This window comes from Ailuropoda melanoleuca, chromosome 14, assembly GCF_002007445.2.
Source record: "Ailuropoda melanoleuca isolate Jingjing chromosome 14, ASM200744v2, whole genome shotgun sequence".
NCBI classification, from domain to species: domain Eukaryota; kingdom Metazoa; phylum Chordata; class Mammalia; order Carnivora; family Ursidae; genus Ailuropoda; species Ailuropoda melanoleuca.
The window spans coordinates 52,410,137-52,413,617 of NC_048231.1; the positions used below are offsets into that span (position 1 = coordinate 52,410,137).

At 42.3% G+C, this 3,481-nt stretch overlaps 1 pseudogene; it reads right to left on the minus strand.

The window, feature by feature from the left end:
- Nucleotides 1-1,747: 1,747 nt before the first annotated feature.
- The window catches only part of LOC100482439, a 34,416-nt pseudogene continuing 32,682 nt past the window's right edge, over nt 1,748-3,481 (minus strand).

Here is a 3,481-nt window from a genome sequence, read left to right on the forward strand (position 1 = left end):
CCTTTCTTTATCCCTTTCTTCCCCTACCGATCTTCCTAGTTCTTATGTTCCATAGATGAGAGAAATCATATGATAATTGTCTTTCTCTGCTTGACTTACTTCACTTAGCATTATCTCCTCCAGTGCCGTCCATGTTGCAGCAAATGTCGAGAACTCGTTCTTTCTGATAGCTGAGTAACATTCCATTGTATATATGGACCACAGCTTCTTAATCCAGTGGTAAGTTCTGATGATACCCCAATTATACAGATTTATCATAAAACTAGTTGGAAGGATGCTTAGCAAATCATTATTAGACTCACATAAAAGACAACTAAAAATGGGGCGCCTGGGTGCCTCAGTCAGTTAAGCTTCTGCCTTCGCTCAGGTCATGATCCCAGGGTCCTGGAATCGAGTCCTGTACCGAGCTCCTTGCTCAGCAGGGAACCTGCTTCTCCCTCTGCCTGCTGCTCCCCCTGCTTGTGCTCTCTCTCTCTCTGACAAAAAAATAAGCAAAATCTTTAAAGGAAAAAAAAGACAACTAAAAATACTCTCACATTCTATTGTGACAAAAGCCTCGAGTTCTCTATCCATTGATTAGTTTTTTGGATCTGATTGCATAAATCCAAAATAAATGTAATATTGAGTGTTAGCACAGTATTCTAAGCAGCATTGTGTATACTCGTGTACAACTATGAGTCAACAGTCTAGTGATCTGCAATCATCTGCATTTAATATTAAATATTAAGATTAAAGGATTATATGTTTTATTTAGCCATAGACTGAATAAATCTGCTTCATTCACGTTGGTTCTCAGATGGTGCACAAAAGAATCTAAGTTTATTCCAAAGCAACAAATCTGAAGTCCTGCTCCATGAGCCAAGAGCTAAGGTACACCAGCCATGACATTGAGCTTATTTCAATCCCATTAAGTAGTTGTCCCCAGATGGGCATAAAAGGAGCTCTCTGATGGATCTTCAGTGTTCACAAAATTGGCTCTGCAATATTCCCCTTTAACTTGATCATCTGTTATGGACTGAATGTTTGTGCCCCCCCGCCATTCACATGTTGACATCTAACACCTGTGTGACGGTATCAGGAGATGGGACCATGGGGAAGTGATTAGGTCATAAGAGTGAATCTCAGGAATGGGATTAGTGTTGTCACAGTTAGAGGCCAGAGAGCTGAGCTGAGCCATGTGAGGACACAGCAAGAAGGCAGCCACCTATGAAATCAGCCAGCACCTTGATCTTGGACTTCCCAGCCTCCAGATCTATGGTATTTTGTTAGAGCAGCCTGAGCTAAGAGATCTTCCTTCACTTTTCCTTTTTATTCTCATTTTTGACCTTAGCTTATCTTCTATTCTCATGTGTACATAACTAAAATAGTTTGAAAGACTAATATTCTACCCTTTCAGGTCTTGACCTCTGGTTTGTTTTAGTTGAACATAAGCTTTACTGCTCTAACCAAGGCCAAAATAACAGTGGCTTCAACAGAAAATGACTGTACGCCCACCTCATGTAACAGTGTGAGTGCAAATGGCCAGAGCTGGTGTGGTGCCCCTGTGATGTTGGGGAGCTAGGCTCCTTGCTTGCTGCTCCGCTCTCCTCGGTGCATGGCTTCCCGCCTGTGGTCTATGACGATGCTCCTTATTTCATCTTCTGTCCATTTTCTAGCCAATGGGAAGGGAAAATGAGAGAGTGGAAAGCAACCTCTTTCCTTTTAGGCAAACCACTCAGAAGTTGCGTGTATCAGTTGGACTCATGAATCATTGGCCAGAATTTAGCTTCACGGCCACGTACGGCTGCAAGGGAGCTAGGAAATGTAGTCTTTTCATGAGTAGCCATGGGTCTGGCAGCTTCAGCTGGGGCTGAAGGAAGAAAAAGAGAATGGACAACAGGAGATACTAGCATCCTCAATCACAGGTTCCGTTGCCTGTTTTCACTAATAACTCTCCCTTAGCAATGTTTTTTTTGTGGGTGGGTATTTCTAATTTAAGCCGCCTTTTGAGCCCAGCTCTGGGGATTTCTTCTACTTGTGTCTTGCTCACACCTCTGCCCTCCAAAAGGTATCACCGGGCCTAGGAATAGTCTGGACACAGAATTTAGTGGTGGCTCACTGAAGTGAGGGCATGGTCTAATCATGCAGAATATCCTAACATAGGCTCTGACATTTCTGTCTTGGACACTTCAATATTGCTTCAGGATAAATGTGTGACCATTTTGCTGATGGGAATGCAGCCAAGCAAACATCTTTTGGCAAGCTTGCTTTGCCAGAGAATTGCATCATGAGCTCTTTGGGGCTAAGAGGAAAGAGAAAGGAGTCAGGACCTCACCAAGTGGCCTCAGTGGGGCTTGTTAGGGTCCCTAAAAGTAAATGTACAAACACCTGTTTAGGAACTGGCTGCCTCAGAGGCCTTCTGCCACTTGGACGGTGCACGGCAAGAGGACAGCTGCCAATTTCATTTGTGGTTAACTGGGAATGTTTGGTGCTTCTGAAAGGTTAAGAAGCCCTTTCATGAAGGCTACGAGATCACCTAATTCCAAAAGTGCTTGGGCTTTACCTGATAGCAAATCTCGAACAGTTCCAGAAAACGTAGAAATGAAAATCCCACGGACCTTTAATAAAAGTAAATGTAGCTACCATATAAAATTGTATTCTCAGGCCATAATCACCAGGTTGTAATCAAAACTTAATTAGACTCTCTAGGCTCTCTTGGGAACCACAGGGTTGCCAATATTTTTCTTCTTCGGGATGACCTGACATATATCAAGGATGAAGGATGGCTGGAAATAGGCCCCAAATCTCTTTACATGGAACTCTCTCTAAGGCCAAAAAAGCCCTCACATACAAAACAGCTCCAGAATATTCCATACATACTAAGAATTCCTTCAAGCAACCCGGTGAATAAGTTCCAAACCAACACTTTTCTTCAGCAGTTACTAGTAATCATTATTAACTGTCTCACTTGATGTAAATCCCAAAGTTTTCTTAAAGCAAACACCTAATAAATAATTTTAATTTGTAATGAGTCAACTTAAAATACAATAGTCCCAACATGTAGGTAAGTGGTGTGAGTCGACTCTTTAAAAACAATAGTTCCAGCAGCTGGGATGAAACTGAAACAGAAAATTCATGGAGCATTAATACTGGAAGGAAGATTCCATTTGAAAGACAAGAGTATACATTTAAGAACATTTCAACAAAACGCAATTAATCTTACTAATTAATTTCAATTTGGGATTAGCTGGAGATATTCAATCTAGAATAAGAAAAGGTGATCCATTTGGAAAAAAATACTAATTAAAAAGTTCAGATAGGGGCGCCTGGGTGGCACAGCGGTTAAGCGTCTGCCTTCGGCTCAGGGCGTGATCCTGGCGTTATGGGATCGAGCCCCATGTCGGGCTCCCCTGCTATGAGCCTGCTTCTTCCTCTCCCACTCCCCCTGCTTGTGTTCCCTCTCTCGCTGGCTGTCTCTATCTCTGTCAAATAAATAAATAAA